Here is a 20,563-nt window from a genome sequence, read left to right on the forward strand (position 1 = left end):
ACCATATGGATCTGAGACGAACTGACAATCTTGTTTTTTTTCCAATAAATAATCAATTTGCCTTGTCAACTCCGGCAACAGGCAAACAGCAAAACTTGATGCATACTTAATAATCTCCTCGATATCAATATTAATATCATTAAAAAAAATAATATTTTAATACTGGATCTAGTGTTCTGCACTATGCTCTAACCACACGGCTAAGGAAGGTCTATTTCGTGATAATAGAACTAATTATGCACAAAAATCACTAAACATAACAACCTTACACTATAGAAAAAACAAAAAAGCTTTCCGTAAACTCAAGCTCAAGATTTGGAAATCTTCTATTCTTCCGGATGACTATGCGGTTGATTTTGCGTTTAGTGCGTTGGCGCATATGATCCCGTTCATTTAAAAAAGCTGTCAAAAAAACGGAATGTCAACCGGATCCATTGTGCTCCGGCCATAAGTTCACTTGATATACATAGCATGAGAGTGGTGATGCTGGTAATTGTGAAGAGAGCGACCGCTTTTGAATTATGTCATGGTTAAATGTAAAAAGCAGACCATCCTGTAGAAGAACAAAAAACATTTTAGCCTCCCCGACGGGGAATTGAACCCCGGTCTCCCGCGTGACAGGCGGGGATACTGACCACTATACTATCGAGGACTTATTTACACGTAATTTAAAATAATTCAAAAATCATGCTCTTTAATTTATGTAGTGAGAATATTTCCAATTATTTTCAATTAGTATAAATTTGAATACTGCACCAACAATCAGACTCCGTTCATTGCAACCAACAGCTGGTCGGACTATAGCTTAGCCTCGGCCGAATAAATGTTTTTCATTCCTGGAAAATAGAATCAATCAAAATTTATAAGGTTCCTTCCAGGAACTACACAGCAAACAATCACTTAAGGCCATGGCCCTGTCAGACGCATCCAGATCCAACCTCGATGAGCGTTTCCCGAACTCTTTTCCAAACACCGATTACATCACAGCTCCAACGGCCCCATTATCTATCTCTAAGAATCATGATAAATGAAGAAATTTCCATTCGGATTTGATTTCATTCGTTCGGGCTCAGTGTAGCGGCTGCCCCATAAATCATACGACGGCAGCACCGAATTTGTTCCTACGCTGAAAGCGTACTGTTGTTTGGAGTAGAAGTGGAGACCATCCAAGTAAAAACTCAAATATTATTTCGAATAACAAACTGCTTTCGTAGTGAGGCGAAGGAATGATTTCGACAGCCAACGCAACGGTAGCAGTAGTGGTGTTGTGAAGAGGAATGACGAAAGAGATCCGGGGATGAGTGTCATCGTTTCATTTTCGCCGGCTTGTGTAACCGCTTGTGTCTTGGCAAAGGCTGAACGCAATCTTATTCCAGTGTACCCACTGAGGTGGCCCATTTTTATTAAAAAAAAAAAACAACTAGCTGAAATCTTGAGAGATGCCTCCAAAAATTTGTTCATTTGGACCCTAAGAAGCCACTGTGAGAAACTTTCACTTATTAGTTTCCTCCGAAAATGACATGCTTGAAAAAATATCTTAGACAACAAGGATTTTTTTGATAAGAAAAACCCTATTTTCTTTAAAAGTACCCATTCTGCAATGTATGGACGGTTGGTAGTAAACATTATTACCTATCATGAGACAAAGTTTAATTAAAATAAAAAATGGCCATTTTTTCATATCTACTCTAAGTTCTAAAAATCTTTTTTTTTTCAGTGTAGGACACAAATGAGATTTTTTTAGTATTATTTTTCAAAAATTTAGATATTTCTCTACCTGTCACCCATACAACACTTTTTGTAGGAGTTACTATTTTTCAATTACATTAAATTGAAAAAACGGGTAAAAAGTTTGATCCTTTTCAAACAATAAATTATGGAAAAACTAAGTATACGAAGTTGCTTACTTAGTCAATTTCTACACATCCAGAGAGTTTCATTGAAATGTGAGAGGTTGCTACCAACATCTGTTCGAGTTGGTGTGAAATACGTCAAGTATAATTTTTTAGTTCACAAATGAAAAGAAGTTTTTTTTTTCATATTGATTGGAGAATCTTTTAATCAATAATGGATGGAATTAACAGCGAATTAATCTAAAATGTAAATTGAATTATGTTCCTATAACATTAAATCTATTTTTTTTTTCACTCTAAACAAGCTTCAAGCTCGTTAAGCCCTCCCTCGTCCAAAACTTCACATTAGCTTTTTGGGATCCAAATGAATAAATTTAAAGAGTGTTGTTCAGTTATAGTTTACGGTTCGATAATTATGGACCACCCTAATATCCGCACTGTAATACGCGCAAAAATACGAAACCAACAAACCACAACGTAAATTGCTGCTGTGGCACATCAGATTTGCTTTTTATTCGTCACTGTGCGATATACATACATATTAAGCGTCACGAGCTCACCGCGAAGATCCATCTAAACTGCGACTGGAAATCAGGTTTTTTTTTCGTTTCACGAAGAAAATAACTTTTGCACAAGGAAAAAGAAATTCGTGACAATCTAGTCAATTCGGTAGTCGACCGAAGAACGTGACTATGCCATCAATAATTTTGCGAAAGGTCCTAGGAAAACCATTAGGCATTTGTGTTCCGAAAGCTCACAAAAAGTTGCTGAGTTTATTAAACGGATTTCGGCACAAATGGGGAGGAGGTGGCCGGGATTGGTGCCTAAAATACACCCGACGCAGTGCGAAATGATTAAGCTCCTCCTAATGGAAAATGGCAGAACAGGGTTTGCTCATTTATGCATAACAATGTCAAGCGACTAGAAATGGCCATCCATCAACGCGAAAGTGCGCCGACGGCAATTGAATAGAGATTGGAAATTGGTTTGATTGTTCGTGGAGGCACGAAAAGCGTCTGGTTGATGATTGATTATCGCGCGAAATAGGCAGAATTTAACGTAATACAATTGCTGTCGAGTGAGATACCGTGCGATTTCATGGGTCTTAATTAGTTGGTTAATATTTTAATCAAACACGCTGCACAGTGATTCCTCTGCATACAAAAGATGAAAAAAAGTCTTGAAAACAGATTTTTCATATTCTAATGAAGTTTCTTTACTCTGATAGACCGGATTGTGTATTTTTTGGAACTATTTATCACCATCGCATGGCTGACCCATGTTAGGTGATTTTTTCATATATCAGAATTCTATGTTATCAAGATGTGATGGCTTCGTCAAGCTATACGGCACTTGAGCCCAGCTAGTGGAAGTAGATTCCTTTAGTATCGTTATATTAGTATTTTATAAAATGATTTTACATCAAATATGACTTTTTATAGGAACCCAAACAGAAATATTTATTACACTCATTAATATACAGTACTGGACAGAACAAAGTACGCATTGGCCGTTTTCCTATACAAAATGGTCAAGTTTGGAGATCTGAATCTCAGCATTTAGTGTTCCGATTGATCTGAAATTTTCACCACAGCCTAGATATAACATAGATTTTACTGAATTAAAATATCACTGCATTTGAAACACTATCTTTTAAATTATTGAAAATCTCTCAATTTGCAAAAAATTGCACAATTTAGTTTTGAAAATATTTTGAAAACAATCAGTTTTACCGAAAAATGATGTTCTGCAAATTTGTTTGTCTTATCAAATTGTACATTTTTGCAGAAGGACATATTGCTCTTAATATTTTCAAAAAAAAAATGATTTTACTTTAAAATTTTGTAATTTTTATCAAAATTTGATATTTGCGATAACTTAAAAGTTCGTCAATGAAAAACTATGAATTTCTAGCCTAGCAAATTTGAGGTTACTTTCAAGCTGCGGTGAATATTTCAGGTCAATCGGACAACTACAAACCGAGATATAAGACTCCAAACTTGATCATTTTGTATGGAAAAACGGCCAATGCGTACTTTATTCTGTCCAGTACTGTATGACCGTACTCAGTATTGTCGCATCCACTCCGGTTAGTCAAACGACAAAAAATCAATGTTGCGCAAGTTTGCGCAAGATGAGGTTAAGATTTATCGAAACTTGACAGAAAAATCTTCACATTAAGACTTCTGCGATATGTGTGCGAGTGTGTGCTCACATTTAAAAGCTAAGTTGAATTTCATTTGGTTTTCCTCATATGTTTTGCAAAGGAACAAAAAATACAACTACGTCGATCATGTTCTTCAAAATGCTCTAAAAAATCAATTTTCACTCAATCTTCATGAAATTTTGAAAACAGGCTATTCAATTATCGTATAAAAATACAAAAATATTTTGGAAACAAATAGCGAGAACAAATTTTTCGACATTTTTCCGTCCTCGCATCACTGTGCGCTGTGGTTTGTTTATTTATGCAAAAAGCTCCCTTAAGCTAGGTATGCTATTCCACTCAAGCAAAGTAAAATTTTCTGCCCAAGAAATTTCCTACAATTGAGCCCCATTTGAATTGACATTTCTTTTCAATTGCGTACTGTGATTAAAGAAAAATGCTTTTCTTGAGCATTTCTGGCAAGAAGTTTCCCACGCATCTAGATAGGCTTGTACTTTTCTGTTGAAGTGCATACTTCGCTTTAAATGTTAATCATGCATTACACAATAGTACACCTCATCTAAATAATTTCTTTCATTGATAACAAACATACGTAGATATGAAGTATAAACTACAGATATCCCTCCATGTGGAATAGTAATTAATGGAAGCCGCGTTACCGGAGTACCCATACTCTTCAAAATAAAGATACATGAAATCGAGCTCTTATTATTATATATTTGTTATCTTTACGATGCACAGAGATGTAAAAGTACTGTGGAGCATCTTTATTTGTTATATACTTTGCAAGAAGAAACATCACATGACCAGTTTTTTCAGCATGTGTTAAAATTACATATGTGTACTCAAGCTTGCAATATATGGTTCTAAGACGGTGTCTTAAAGGCAGCAATGACATTGCGTTCACTTCAAGTTTAATTTAATTTGAAATTATGTGGACGCATGGTAGCTCATAAACAAAAAGAATAAATTGGATCAAACCCAAAAAACAATATCGCTCATAATTGTTTTTTTTTTTCTCTCCTTCGATAAGATCAACAATATTTATAGGTTGTTTTGTCGATAACTAGTTATTTCATTTTTTTATTCTTAAATATAGCTTCCTGGAAGTTGTTACGAACTATGTTTTACATTGAATTTCTAAAAACTAGACTTTATTTTAGTTGGCTCGATAATTTGTCTGTAAAAAATGTTTATTTAACTTAACATTTTCTGCTTCCTATAAGCTTCGATCTTCTGCATGAGAGACGATTATCTTTTCACTATTCTTGCAATTTTGAAGTAAGTAGGTGAAACAACTTTTGCCTTTGAGTTGATATCCAATGCTCCGTCATCGTAATCATCGTCATCGTCGAAACTTCAAAAGCAAATTTTCTGTTCAAAACTAAAAATTATTCGATTAAAATGTGTTCACTGTGTTTTGGTTAGAAAACAGAATACAGTGAACACATTTTCCTGTAAATTTTCTTGATTTTGAACGAAAAAACTACTTTTGAGAATTCAGAAATCAATGACGGATCCTGCCCCCTTAAATATATGAGCTAGACCATACATCAGAAGAACTAATAAAACATTTTAGCCTCCCCGACGGGGAATTGAACCCCGGTCTCCCGCGTGACAGGCGGGGATACTGACCACTATACTATCGAGGACTTGCATGAACATTGTAAATATTAATTCAAAAGTCATGCTCTTAAATTTTAATAGTCAGAATTATTCTAAAATTTATTTAATATTTAGGGAAACAACTTCTGCTGATAGAAAACTTCTCGCATTCCTCACAAAGGTGGCTTCTCGCATTCCTCACAAGGGCGACTATCAAATTGGAATAAAATTGAAAAGCTGCCAACCTAAGTCCAGAACCAGTTTTAAGGCTTAACGCGGAAAAGTAAAAATCATTCTTCGCAAAATTACAGGTAATCGAACGGCTTGAAAGATATTGTTGTTTGCAGCCGGTTATTTGCTATATGCTATTGCAGTGCGCTGTTGAGTTGACAATTTAATCAGCAAAATCTGCTAAATTCACAAAATGGATGTTTTCGTGAAAATTGATTATGCCTTCACCGTTGTTTGGTCGTTATTTTGTATTGTTGTTTACATTTTAGAACCAGCCGCACGTTGGGGTTGCAATAAAGAGCCGCCAGGTATCTCTCTCCCTCCTTGATTCCTCACAGGCACATTTCAACCAATTTTTTTTTAACTTACCAACACTACACTAACAGGGTAGAGGGGATTAGGCATTGAAGTATAAAAATACACTAATCAAAGGAAGCATCATGTATCTAAATGTTGAGCTTCAAAAGGATCATCTTCAGGCTCCGGCGAGATTCGAACTCACGATCTCCTGTTTACTAGACAGGCGCTTTAACCAACTAAGCCACGGCGCCGCTTGAATGCATGTAATCCTTCTTTGTTCTGTTTTTCTCGAAAACTTATTCAAACAGTTTCAAGTCAGATTAGTAATCAAACTTAGTTTATCGATCCTTATGAAGTTTTTAGAAAGGTTACCTTTTGGCTCATTTAGGCTCTAGAATGGCTGAATTTCAAACGTTCTTATTGCTGAATATGTGAATTTAATGATTTAACGATGACACATAAATTAAACCTATTTTTGCCTTTAAATGTGTAATATATTAACATATTAACATAACTTCAAATATGGTTGGAGCACCATATGATTTCGTTTGGACCTAAATATCCAAGCATGCGAAAAAAGTTTAGTTATACAGTCACCTCTCCACATCTCGATATCGAATTCCTATCCACCTCGGACAAATTTCTGGAAAAAATGATCAAGTGGTCTGGATGGTATGCTACGATAGGAATGAAGTCACATGTTTACAATCAAATTTGATGTTTACACTAGTAAAGAGCCTGCCTTATTAATTTGTAAGTATGCCGTGGACATACGGAGAGAAAATTTGGAACAAAAAATCAACAGGAGCATCGAGATATGAAGATATTAAGATAAGGAGAATGTCGAGATATGGAGAGAGAAAATGTAGGTATGCAGACTGAAGGGACCGAAGAAATCATCAACATAGAGTGAGATATCTAGATGTAGAACATCGAGATGTGGAGAGTTGACTGTAGCAAAGTTTATTAAAGATAGCTCAAAGTGATTTTGTTGTAAAATTTATTTCTGAAATATCATGAGCATATCATATTAAGGTGAAGATAAATGGAAGCCAAACCTCAAATTTTCAAGAGCACGAATCTGGAGAACCAAACACCAGTTGGAGCTGAAAACTTAATCGATTGATCACCACCAGCGAGTGACCAATCGATTAAGTTTTCAGCTTAAACGGATGTTTGATTCTCTAGATGCGTGCTCTTGAAAATTTGAGGTTTGGCTTCGATTCATCTTCACCCTAATCTTTTGTAAGATCTAACCATCAGCCACAAGTTGTTCATAAGAACTGAAAACAAAAACATTTGCGATGGTCTCAACATTCAGATAAGTGCCTAATATTTATCTGTAAACATTGATTAGGCTTACTTATTTTCGTCCAATAGCTTCATTTTCGTCTTACACGAAGGTGAACTTAATTCGTCTGTAAAAAATCTGAGTTGCTTTAGCTAATACAAGGCAATGTTATGTGTGTTTAACAAAACGTTAATAATTTATTTAAGTTTAACCAAATTTGAGGTATGGTGTAACCCAGCACAACACATAGATATAAAAAACGAATGTAATAATTACCGCTAGCGTATGACGGCTCACTATAGTAGCATGAACTTGAAACTATTGAGAACCAGAGCTACAGGTCCAAAGCCCTGATGAAGGTGGATAGTTGTGATGGCTATGGTCATCATTTGAAGAACAATAGGACAATGTTGTATCGTATCAGCATCTAGGAGGCAGCGTCTCTAGTACGATGTAGGTAGCGCGACACTGGTTAGGTGGCCAATCGAAGACTTCACCAACCAAGAAAGGCAAAAGTAGAGCAAACGAATGGATTTTACGGCGTGAGAACTTTGAATAAACCCGCACGTGTTGTCAAAATAGTCATCGACGACGCAAATATGCAGATAGGGCAAGAAGATTTCTTCCGACCTGTCATTGGAACAGAATGCCTCCATTCCGTTACCAATGACAATGGCCTGTGGCTAGTAACCTTCGCTGCTGCTAGAGGGATGGCAATCAACAGTACCTATTTTGAACGAATGACCATCCACAAATACAGCTGGCGTCACCCGAGTGGTAATGCCTGCTCCCAAATAAACCACGCGCTTGTTGATGGGCTACATTTCTCAGATATCAGACCTTCCGAGGCCTCAATATCAACTCGGTTAATTAACTCGTTGTAGCTAAAATTCGGGCGCAGTTATCCAGCGTCATGAGTTCCAGAACTAACAGAACGCTGCGCTTCAATATCCAACGCTTGCCAACTGATAGGGTAGCTGCACAGTACCGCCAATAGCTAGACGAACAGTTGGGAAGAATCAACGTTCCTGGATATGACAACAGCTTGTGGGACCCTATTCACGTAGCTGAGACAACAACGGCTCAGGAAGTGATTGGCACTGGCTAATGACGAAGGCGAAACTACTGGTTCAATAAAGAGTGCCAGAGAGTGACAGACATGGAGAATGTCGCCAGAAGCCGTATGCTCGTGGCCGGTACCCGACATAACCGAAAGCGGTACAGGGCAGCGATAACCGAAGAAAAGCGAATCCACCGCAAAAATAAAATAAGTACAAGATAGCATGAACCGGAACGATATGCAGAGATTTTATGCAACGGTCAATGGTGCGCGGCACAATGCCGTACCAGTGCCCGCCATGTGCGATGATCGGGAAGAACATTTGCTGACCGATAAATCGGCGGCATCTACCAGATAGAAGGACCACTTTCAGCAATTTTTGGATTGTGAAAATGGAAATGTAGCGAGGAGCAGGATGAACATTGATGGTGACGATGAATATGTGGACCCACCGACCATAGGAGAGTTGAAAAGGCTATCAGTGAGCTGAAGAAATGTAAGCCTGCTTGAAAGAACAAGATCCCGATCTAGCTTCTCAAGCACGGAAGTGAGCAGTTTTACCAGTCAATCTACCGAGTACTTTTGAAAGAATGAGAGGACGAAGAAATGCCCACCGGCTGGTTGTATGGCCTCATAGTCTAATAAGTACCCTAATAAGGGCACAGACTGGAGTGTGCCAATTACAGTGGGACTACCCTGCTGAATTTGGCGTACAAAGTTCTGTCACGCATCCTATTTCGTCGGCGAAGCTGGTTTTCGTAAGGGCCGCTAACATGATTTTCCGGCGATACTAATAGGCTGATACGTGCTATGCAGAATGGTTCGAAATCAAGTGCTCGGATCACAGACGACGTGTCAACGGATTGAAGCAGGGAGAGGCAGTTTTAAATTTATTGTGCTATTAGGACATCTGACGTGCAGAGAAACGGCATTATTATCACACGGTCGCTCCTTGGCTTTGCGGACGATATCGACCTTATTGGAATCGATTCGATTGCAGGTCAGTGAAGGAGGCTTTCGTGCCTCTGAAGAGAGAGACAGCAAGAGTGACCATTAATTCTACTAAAACGAAGCATATGGTTGCAAATAGAGATAGAGGCATTTCTGGAGGTGTAGGTGCTAAGATGTGTTTGAAGTTGTTGAAGCATTTGTTTACCTCGGAATACTTGTGACATGTGAAAACGATTTCCGCGAAGTGATACAACGTTTTGCGGCTGTGAATAGGGCCTTTACCGGACTACGTAACCAACTTAGGTCTCGCAACTTGCAAAAGGAAACAAAATTTGCTCTATATAAAACACCGGTGCGAAAGCCTTCGAAGTTTTCGAACATAAAGTGCTACGGACAATACTCGGTGAGAAACTCGATAAATACACTGAAACAAGCATTGCAGTAATGAGAACCATGAACGTGTTACACTACGCTGCAGCCATCAAGGTATCAAATCTTAAAAAGTTTTTGATAAAATGATACGAAGAAATCGACTTATCTACATTAAATGTTTTTTTTTTTTAATTTAAAAATTAAATTTTGGGGATAATTTTTCGCAGAATAAACAACGATTTAATGAGCAACGAAATCGACTTAACAAATTAATATATTATAATCATAATTTGTTATCGCCTGATTCACTGGTTTAGAGTTATTAAACTTTACACGAAAATAATATCTTTGCCGAAACCCGGGATTGAACCGGGGACCTTTAGATCTTCAGTCTAACGCTCTCCCAACTGAGCTATTTCGGCTCTATAAATAACTGACATATCTTAGAACTGTTATATTTTCATTGATTTTTGCAAATCGTGTAAGTTTCCATTGATTTTGATTCAAGTGGTGAGAATTATAAAAAAAATTGTCAATGAACACAGAATTTCGAAGAAAAAATACGCCACCGCTGCTGCGAGGTAAATTTCCTAATGTTGCAGCAAAAACCAACTTTTTCAAAAGACCGTCCATATCCTCGTGGACATAAACCCAATTTTCGACCACCTGCCATCTCCCTGAGAACAACTGTAGATACCTCGTCAAATCTTAACCCCCCCATAATTCTACGTGAATTTTTCAAAATGCATCATGTATTATTCAAATATCTTCTTTAATTTTTCAAAACCTTTCAGCATTTCGTAGAACAGACGATTAGAAAACCCATTGATTAAAAAACGAACATCTACAAAATGATTATAAAATGTTATCAAATATTGCCATTTATCAAACAATTTAACACATATAATAGATGATTTCCTATGCTATATGATTGACCAATCATGCCCATACCACAAGAACATATTCTATTCGTCTCGAAAACATGCAATAACAATTATGGAGTTATCACTTCGTGATGTGTTGATAAACACTGGATGATAAGCAAGGTTTGTTTTTCAGAAACTTTCTATCTTAACCAAAAGTTTTCTAAATCTTGCAAAATCACATCCTCGATAGTATAGTGGTCAGTATCCCCGCCTGTCACGCGGGAGACCGGGGTTCAATTCCCCGTCGGGGAGGACGAAAATGTTTTTTTGTGCGCATTAAATATCCATTCCGCACCTTCAACCAAAATGTAATTCACCATTTGTTGTCATCGCAAAGAAAACACCATTCAGCGGTGATCAAAAAGTAGTCAGAATCCGAGATATTTGCCAGCATTTCATGAGAAAAATTCATGGTCGTTTTTTTGTCGATTAGCCAATTAAAAAACGCTTTTGTAAAGTGAAAATCGCTAAAATATGGCATACGGGCGAACGAGGAGCAAGCAAGGCCATCTTGACCCGATGAATAATAACCCTTCAAGTTGAATTACATCCCCCATTCAATACCCGGATTGTTTTTGTACGAGAGTTTCGTCGTGTCGCGCCTACCATCATCAGCTAGGTACTTGAAGCGGTGAACCTTCGACTGGAAGTTGGCTTTCCTCTATCTGTAAAGTAGGGCGGAAAGCGCTAAAAAGTTCTGGTCAGTTTATGATAATGAATCTTCGAGCTGTTTAGTGGAATAGTTATAAATAAATGAATAATCGAATTTATTGCTATACCATTTTATTCCACTCAAGTGTGTATCCTTTGACAGATACGCGTATTTCGACCTGAACTGTATGGCCGTCTTCAGTCTAAAACCTATTGTTTTTGATGGAAAATCGCGAATAACTAATGAATATGACCTATTACAGTCATCTCTCCCTTACTCGATATTGAAGGGACCATCCGTAAAAACCAACTTTTACTATGGTTCTCTAACTTGATATCGAGATACGGAATATCGAGTAAGGGATGTCCCACCGGATCATCTTATACCGTTCTTTCCTAGGACTGTTACCAACGCGAGAGAAGTCTTCTTGAACCAAAGAATGCTGTTATTGCACTTTAGCTGATAGTGATGCATTTCCGACCGAGGCCAAAGGCGGCCTTGCCCACTTATTGGCATGCTTTGCTTACTACAATCGAACAAACGAGCTGAAGCGAAAAACTGTGTTCAAACTGTTATCAAACCGGAGGCGCATAATGCCACCCGAACCCGGCTGGCAAAAAGTGTAAGACGCTTTGTTCTATCGCAGGGCACAATGGTCGGAAAACAGAAAGTTTGGCCAAAACTTTGTTTATCACCTTAATCGAAGAAAAATCTAATCCATCAAGGCTATTTGGTGTTTATAACTGTATATTGAACATTACAAAAACTTTCAACATTTTTATAATCATTAGGTTCTTTCAAATGGTTCATAACATTAGAGAAATATGGCATTCCTAATACATGAATTTTATGCTTTTTAATATATATTTTTTATACTTGAGCCAACTTAATATCAAACCATCATTTTTTTTTTAAATTCCGTGCAATTTCAATCAACAGTCAAAAGAGCTTAATAAATAAATGACGTTCTAGAATAACAACAGCATCTTCCCCATGTCAGGGGCGGCTGATCATCGTCCGAGTGCCAGAGAAGGACTCTAAGCTAAACTGCGCACTATGGTCCTCCAAACATTTAGGGGGAATGGTCCTCCGGAAATCTAGGGGGTTGGCGTCAGGCCCTGCAAGCCAGCCGTAAAAAATCAAGCAACGAATAATCAACGAGAGAATACGAACCGGGACAATCGGCGAAGACCACAGCGACGTAAAGGGACTAGCGATTGAAAGCTCGGTACGTGGAACTGTAAATCTCTCAACTTCATCGGGAGCACACGCATACTCGCCGACGTGCTGAAGGACCGTGGATTCGGCATCGTAGCGTTGCAGGAAGTGAGTTGGAAGGGATCAATGGTGCGAACGTTTAGAGGTAACCATACCATCTACCAGAGCTGCGGCAATACACATGAGCTGGGAACAGCTTTTATAGTGATGGGTGATATGCAGAGGCGCGTGATCGGGTGGTGGCCGATCAATGAGAGAATGTGCAAGTTGAGGATCAAAGGTCGGTTCTTCAACTTCAGCATAATAAACGTGCACAGCCCTCACTCCGGAAGCACTGATGATGATAAAGACGCTTTTTACGCGCAGCTCAAACGCGAGTACGACAGTTGCCCAAGCCACGACGTCAAAATCATCATAGGAAATCTAAACGCTCAGGTTGGCCAGGAGGAGGAATTCAGACCGACGATTGGAAAGTTCAGCGTCCACCGGCTGACGAACGAAAACGGCCTACGACTAATTGATTTTGCCGCCTCCAAGAATATGGCCATTCGTAGCACCTACTTCCAGCACAGCCTTCCCTACCGATACACCTGGAGATCACCACAGCAGACAGAATCGCAAATCGACCACGTTCTGATTGATGGTCGGCACTTCTCCAACATTATCGACGTCAGGACCTATCGTGGCGCTAACATCGACTCCGACCACTATCTGGTGATGGTCAAACTGCGCCCAAAACTCTCCGTCGTTAACAACGTACGGTACCGACGGCCACCCAGGTATGACCTAGAGCGGCTCAAGCAACCGGATGTCGCAGCGGCATACGCGCAGCAACTCGAGGCTGCATTACCGGAAGAGGGTGAGCTGGACGAAGCCCCTCTTGAGGACTGCTGGAGAACAGTAAAAGCAGCCATCAACGATGCAGCTGAGAGCAACGTCGGGTACGTGGGACGGAGTCGACGGAACGATTGGTTCGACGAGGAGTGCCAGGAGGTTTTGAAGGAGAAGAATGCAGCGCGGGCGGTCATGCTGCAGCAAGGGACCCGGCAGAACGTGGAACGCTATAAACGGAAACGGCTACAGAAGACCCGCCTCTTTCGGGAGAAAAAACGCCGCCTGGAGGAGACGGAGTGCGAGGAGATGGAACAGCTGTGCCGGTCTCAGGAAACGCGTAGGTTCTATCAGAAGCTCAACGCATCCCGCAACGGCTTCGTGCCGCGAGCCGAGATGTGCAGGGATAAGGATGGGAGCATTCTGACGGACGAGCGTGAGGTGATCGAAAGGTGGAAGCAGCACTTCGACGAGCACCTGAATGGTGCTGAGAGCACAGGCAATGAAGGACGGGACAACGGAGGAAATGCCTTCGTCAGTACTGCGGAAGATGGAAACCAACCAGCCCCCACTTTGAGGGAGGTTAAGGATGCCATTCACCAGCTCAAGAACAATAAAGCTGCTGGTAAGGATGGTATCGGAGCTGAACTCATAAAGATGGGTCCGGAAAGGCTGGCCATTTGTCTGCACCGGCTGATAGGCACAATCTGGGAAACAGAACAGCTACCGGAGGAGTGGAAGGAAGGGGTAATCTGCCCCATCTACAAGAAAGGCGACAAGTTAGATTGTGAGAACTTTCGAGCGATCACCATTCTAAATGCGGCCTACAAAGTATTATCCCAGATCATCTTCCGTCGTCTGTCACCCGTAGTAAACGAGTTCGTGGGAAGTTATCAAGCCGGCTTCGTTGACGGCCGATCGACAACGGACCAGATCTTTACTGTACGGCAAATCCTCCAAAAATGTCGTGAATACCAGGTCCCAACGCATCACCTTTTCATCGATTTCAAGGCGGCATACGACAGTATCGACCGCGTAGAGCTATGGAAAATCATGGACGAGAACAGCTTTCCCGGGAAGCTCACGAGACTGATAAGAGCGACGATGGAAGGTGTGCAAAATTGTGTGAAGGTTTCAGGCGAACACTCCAGTTCGTTTGGATCCCACCGGGGACTACGACAAGGTGATGGACTTTCGTGCCTGTTGTTCAATATTAAGCTAGAAGGTGTTATGCGGAGAGCCGGGCTTAACAGCCGGGGTACGATTTTTACGAGATCCAGTCAATTTGTTTGCTTCGCGGATGATATGGACATCGTCGGCCGAACATTTGAAAAGGTGGCAGACCTGTACACCCGCCTGAAACGCGAGGCAGCAAAAGTTGGACTGGTGGTGAATGCGGCCAAGACAAAGTACATGCTAGCTGGTGGGGCCGAGCGCGACAGGGCTCGCCTAGGTAGCAGTGTTACGATAGACGGGGATACGTTCGAGGTGGTTCGTCTACCTTGGATCCTTGATGACGGCTGACAATAACGTTAGCCGTGAAATACGGAGGCGCATCATCAGTGGAAGTCGCGCCTAATATGGCCTCCAGAAGAAGCTGCGGTCAAAAAAGATTCACGCCCGCACCAAATGTACCATGTACAAAACGCTCATAAGGCCGGTAGTCCTCTACGGGCATGGAACGTGGACTATGCTCGAGGAGGACCTGCAAGCACTTGGAGTCTTCGAACGTCGGGTGCTTAGGACGATCTTCGGCGGTGTGCAGGAGAACGGTGTGTGGCGGCGAAGGATGAACCACGAGCTCGGCGAACCGGCGAACCCAGTATCCAGAAGGTGGCCAAAGCTGGAAGGATACGATGGGCAGGGCATGTTGCAAGAATGCCGGACAGCAACCCTGCAAAGATGGTATTCGCTTCGGATCCGGTTGGTACAAGAAGGCGTGGAGCGCAGCGAGCTAGGTGGGCGGATCAAGTGCGTATCGATTTGGCGATCGTGGGGCAGAACCGAGGATGGAGAGATGTGGCCACGAACCGAGTATTATGGCGTGAAATTGTTGATTCAGTGTTATCTGTGTAGATGTTAACTAAATAAATGAAATGAAATCTAGAATAATTAGAAATAAAAAATCCCAAAACCATTTTTGGTAGTTTTGGCCGCCTTTTTGTATAGATCCCGACCATTGTGCAGTGCAAGTAGCTGGTAGTTGTAGCTACTAACCGCGGTGTCACAGCAGAAGCAGTACCAGCGTTGCTCCAGTGTTCTTGTGGCAATGAATGGCAGGGATGAAACTTCCGGTTCAAGAAGCCTCACATGCCATATCTGATACTGCGCCCTGAATACAGCCCTGCTTACACAGGGTAAATCGAATTTCGTCCTGTACTTTTACGCCTTCGAACACAAAGAATTGCAAAACGAACACCATGTGGGATGTGTAGCAGTCGGGTGCAAAATGTTAGCACTCGGTACGACAGCCAGTTTCCCACCACTTCCAAGGGTGCGGACTAAGTCTTCTGTTCGAATCAACCAGCATAGAAGGCCCCGTTCGGTACATCTTGCAGGAACCGTTGCAGTCTTTAACCTAACCAACCGGAGCACACCGAAGGTAACCAACTTATAGCGATAGTACGATTACATTGGAATCCCCATTTACGTGACTTATAGTTACAAGAATTTATTTTACGTAATCTTACCTAAATGGAATTTGTATGCATCTGAGACTACGCAGCGTTCCTTTAGCTTATATTAATGAATGTTTTGTAAACTCGGAATATTTCAGCTTGTGATAAACCAATGGAACAACATAGAGACAATTGCAAACTTCCTCCATGATGATCTAATATATGTATTCTTTAACCCATTAACTTCTTAGTGTATAAGTATTCAGATTTGTAAAAGTAATGTTTATCAACATATATCATGCTCTTTATTAAAAAAAATGATCTATTATTATTTGAGTTTAACGCCCATCCAATGATATGTAACAATAGATTTGATTATAGGACTTTAAATCTTCAAGCGTAATCATCGATCTTCCAGACGTTTATTATTTAAGGCTCAATGAAACATATCCGATTGATTTAAATTGGCAGTCATCCAAAAACTTCCTCGAGTGATGACCTTCATGTCTACAGGCGTACCCAAAACACTTTTGGGTTTGCTTTTGCTTTTGGTTCTGCAAACCTTGAGCGTCTGTACTCCTGTACTGTTAGGAGCGGCTCACAACAGCGTCTGTTCCCCATGTCAGGGGCGGCTGATCTTCGTCCGAGTGCCAGAGAAGGACTCTAAGCTAAACTGCGCACTATTGTCCTCCGAACATTTAGGGGGAATGGTCCTCCGGAAATCTAGGGGGTTGGTGTCAGGCCCTGCAAGCCAACCGTTAAAACACATCAGCACAGGAACGTCAACGAGAGAATACGGACCAGAACAATCGGCAAAGACGGAGCCGAACTCATCAAGATGGGCCCGGGCAGGTTGGCCACTTGTCTGCATTGGCTCATAGTCAGAATCTGGGAAACGGAACAGCTAACGGAGGAGTGGAAGTAAGGCGTTATATGCCTATCTACAAAAAGGGCGACAAACTGGAGTGCGAAAATTATCGTGCAATCATCATCCTAAACGCCGCCTACAAAGTGCTATCCCAGATTCTCTTCCGTCGTCTATCACCTATAGCAAACGAGTTCTTGGGAAGTTATCAAGCAGGTTTCATCAACGGCCGCTCGATAACGGACCAGATCTTTTCCGTGCGGCAAATCCACCAGAAATTCCGTGAGTACCAGGTCCCTACGCACCATCTGTTCATCGATTTCAAGGCGGCATACGACAGTATCAACCGTGTAGAGCTATGGAAGATCATGAACGAGAACAGCTTTCCCGGGAAGCTCACAAGATTAATTAGAGCAACGTGTACAAAATTGGATGAAGATCTCGGGCGAACATTCCAGTTCGTTCGAGTCTCGGTGGGGACTACGACAGGGCGATGGACTTTCGTGCCTGTTGTTCAATATTGCGCTTGAAGGTGTCATACGGAGAGCCGGACTTAACAGTCGAGGCACGATTTTCACGAGATCCGGTCAATTTGTTTGCTTCGCGGACGACATGGACATTATTGGGAGAAAATTTGTAACGGTGGCAGATTTGTTTACCCACCTCAAACGCGAAGCAACAAGAGTCGGGCTAATGGTGAATGCGTCGAAAACAAAGTACATGCTGGTAGACGGAACTGAGCACGACAGGACCCGCCTAGGAAGCAGTGTCACGATAGACGGGGATATCTTCGAGGTCGTGGACAAGTTCGTCTATCTCGGATCCTTGTTGACGGCTGACAACAACGTTAGTCGGGAAATACGAAGGCGCATCATCACAGGAAGTCGTGCCTACTAAGGGCTCCAGAAAATACTGCGATCAAGAAAGATTCACCCCGCACCAAATGCACGATGTACAAAACGCTCATAAGACCGGTAGTCCTCTACGGGCATGAGACATGGACTATGCTCGAGGAGGACTTGCAAGCTCTTGGGGTTTTCGAACACCGAGTGCTAAGGACGATCTTCTACGGCGTGCAGGAGAACGGCGTGTGGCGGCGAAGGATAAACCACGAGCTCGCTCAACTCTACGGTGAACCCAGTATCGTGAAGGTAGCTAAAGCTGGAAGGATACGCTGGGCAGGGCATGTTGCAAGAATGCCGGACAACAACTCTGTAAAGATGGTGTTCGCTACGAATCCGGTCGGAACAAGAAGGCGTGGGGCACAGCGAGCTAGGTGGATTGACCAGGTGCACCAGGACCTGGAGAGCGTGGGTCGCAGTCGAGGATGGAGAGAAGCGGCCATGAACCGAGTAAATTGGTGAAATGTTGTTGGCGAGGTTATCAAACTAATTGATGTAAAACCAAATAAATAATAAACAAGATAGATCAAACAAACTTAACCTATCAAGTATTGTCTCAAACGTTTGTTTACGGTTACTTGCGATGTCTTGAAGGTCAATGAATTTTGTGCATACTCAAGTAAATATAAATAAACATATTCTAACAAGCTTACAAAAAAAATTCACAGGATTCTGTTCTGAGAACCTTACAAGAGATTTATTTGGTTTATTTTGTCAGATTCTTTAAAAAAAATTTGTTATTTTACTCCATTTTATTTCTCCATAATTAATTTCGTTTTAGGATTCCTCTATAAGTGGATGAATCGTACATTAAAAGAGAATTGTTTTAAAATAACTTTCGGAATCGAAGATTGCTTCACGAATTGAGAATTCCAAGAAAGTCACATTTCTTTCATGAGACTCTCCAATAATGTCTTTTAGAAATCCATCAGAAGTATAACCTTTCTTCAAATTCATGTTCTTCAAGAACTTTTCTTGGACTTCAGACATTTTTAAGAGATATTTGATAAAATTGCTCTAGAAATCTATCCTATTTTTTCTTTATATTTTTCATGGATTAATCATGGGACTGTCCTTAGGGATATCATGAAAAAAATAAACACTTTTTGTGTGAATACTTCCAGGATCTATGATCAAAGAAGAAATCAGATGCGCAAATATGTTTCGAGGACATTTGGAATTTTCAACGAAATTTTGGGAGATTTTATGTTATTTTTAGGCATTAAATATTTTTGGCGAAATACCTGACCTTATTTAATTTACAGGGCTACATCAATATAAATTTTGATTAAAAATCTTTACGGAATTTATTGTAAAATGGCTTTATTCCCTGAGTTCTGGTGGATTTATCCGAGGGCTTTTTTCGGTTATTGGCGGTACATCTTAAAGAATTTTTGATGAAAATCCAATTTGTTTTATTTTTGAAATGGGAGTTTAGACGTTGTTTCACTAAAAAAAACTGGAAGAATTTCTGATCCATAGTTTTAGATGAAGTCCATTACAAAAATTTGATCTTCTTCAACAAATTCTTGGTGGTCTTTTTTAATTAAAAGGGATCGGTTTCAGATAGAAGCCTCCTAATACGTTATCAGAGCATATTTCTCTGTATTGTGATGGGATTTCTTAAGGTCATTTTCAATTGTTTCTGGTGGAAAAATTTATAAGAGAACCTATACTTGATCGTTGATCTTGAACTAATATCTTGATGTGACTTTGGAAAACCTATCTGAGGAAGATTCACCTCTCAAAATTTCAAATGGAGAAAAGATTAAAGATTCCTCTATTTTCTTCAGATATAACGTTATAACTTCTTGAATTCAGCCAGAACTACTTCATAGAATTTCTGAATTCTTCCAGAATTTACCAGCAATTTCTGGAAGAATTTCGCTGATAAATTTCACCTGAATTTTATCCAAACAAATTGAGAAAAAAATCTAAAAATATATCAATAAATCATTTTGTGACAATAATTGTCATGAAATGTTGGGATAGTTCCTTAAACATATCAAAGAAGATGTTCACATTTTCTCTTTGAATATCTTCATATATTTATTTGTAGATTCAAGTACAAATTTCGATTTTGAAGCGGAAAAGCACAAATTCTGTATGAAAATACGAAAATTGGCACAGATTTCGTGGTAAATTTGTACGTGGCTTGTAGGTCGAAAATAAGTGCCTTTCCCCTAGACTCATTCTAATTTTTGTAATTCAACAAAGATTTTCAGCTAATTTTCTTAATGGTATTCGACTAAGATTTCTTAGAGACATTTCTATTCAAATTTATATTACATATTAATTCTGGCGATTTTAAAGAAAACGTTTTTCTTTGTGAGTATTTTTTGCATATATAATGTTGACAAGATTTTATAAATTTTGATATTCACGAGGAAGTTATGGATTACATTTATTATTTTCATTATGATGTATTAAAAAAAATTGACAAAATTTGCTGAAATGAACCTAGAATTATAGAGATTGGATTAAAATTAATCTTAAATTGAACTTCTAGCTTGGAAAAATTTTGAAACGGGTGTCTAGAAGAACTTTTTCAGATTATGACCGAAATTCAACGTGAAATTTTATATGTATCTCGGAAAAAAATCATTCAAATTATTCAGATGCAATCTGGTTCAATTGTAAATTTTCTGTCATGATTGAAGGCAAGATTTATAATATAATTTTTGGTACAATTTTCTGAATTAAATCCTATCAGATTTTAAA

At 40.0% G+C, this 20,563-nt stretch overlaps 5 non-coding genes across 5 annotated transcripts; 1 reads left to right on the plus strand and 4 right to left on the minus strand.

Moving 5' to 3' along the window:
• Positions 1-580: 580 nt before the first annotated feature.
• On the minus strand, positions 581-652 carry Trnad-guc. The gene has a single exon. It is a non-coding gene; the product is annotated as a tRNA-Asp (tRNA).
• A 4,948-nt stretch (positions 653-5,600) lies between these two features.
• Positions 5,601-5,672, minus strand: Trnad-guc. Its single transcript has one exon. It is a non-coding gene; the product is annotated as a tRNA-Asp (tRNA).
• Positions 5,673-6,333: 661 nt separating this feature from the next.
• On the minus strand, positions 6,334-6,407 carry Trnat-agu. The gene has a single exon. It is a non-coding gene; the product is annotated as a tRNA-Thr (tRNA).
• A 3,772-nt stretch (positions 6,408-10,179) lies between these two features.
• On the minus strand, positions 10,180-10,252 carry Trnaf-gaa. The gene has a single exon. It is a non-coding gene; the product is annotated as a tRNA-Phe (tRNA).
• Positions 10,253-10,936: 684 nt separating this feature from the next.
• Positions 10,937-11,008, plus strand: Trnad-guc. Its single transcript has one exon. It is a non-coding gene; the product is annotated as a tRNA-Asp (tRNA).
• Positions 11,009-20,563: the final 9,555 nt, after the last annotated feature.

This window comes from Aedes aegypti, chromosome 3 (assembly GCF_002204515.2).
Source record: "Aedes aegypti strain LVP_AGWG chromosome 3, AaegL5.0 Primary Assembly, whole genome shotgun sequence".
Classification (NCBI taxonomy): domain Eukaryota; kingdom Metazoa; phylum Arthropoda; class Insecta; order Diptera; family Culicidae; genus Aedes; species Aedes aegypti.